This window comes from Otolemur garnettii, unplaced genomic scaffold, assembly GCF_000181295.1.
Source record: "Otolemur garnettii isolate 467f Iridium unplaced genomic scaffold, OtoGar3 scaffold00088, whole genome shotgun sequence".
In the NCBI taxonomy this organism is placed as follows: Eukaryota; Metazoa; Chordata; class Mammalia; order Primates; family Galagidae; genus Otolemur; species Otolemur garnettii.
Window position 1 is genome coordinate 2,682,687 of NW_003852483.1, and position 534 is coordinate 2,683,220.

A 534-nucleotide genomic window follows, 5' to 3' on the forward strand; every position below is an offset into this window, starting at 1 on the left:
TATAAAGCGAGCCCCCTCCTCCTGTTTGGTCCCCTTTTATGTGTATTGAGCTCTGATGTATTATGATGCTGCACAGAAGGCTTCCCCAAAAGCCAAGGAGACATCACCACCATTCTCTTGGACTTTACAGTCAGCAGAATCATAAGCCAAATAGACCCTTGTTGTTAATAAAAAAAAAAATTACCACCTTTAGGTATATTGTTATAGTAACACCAGATAGATTAAAACAAAGCCCACATAGAGTAGGAATTTCTATAAAAATTAAGCCTCTCTAGGGTGTCATTGCTGGTTTTTTTTATAATTAAACTTTTCATTTTGTGATTATTGTAGATTCATAGGCATTTAAAAAAATAAAAACATGGCTCAGCACCTATAGCTCAACGGGCTGGGGCGCCAGCCACGTACACCTAAGGTGGCGGGTTCGAAGCCCCAGCCTAGACCGCCAAACAACAATGACGGCTGCAACCAAAAAAAATAGCCGGGCGTTGTGGCGGGCGCCTGTGGTCCCAGCTACTTGGGAGGCAGAGGCAGGAG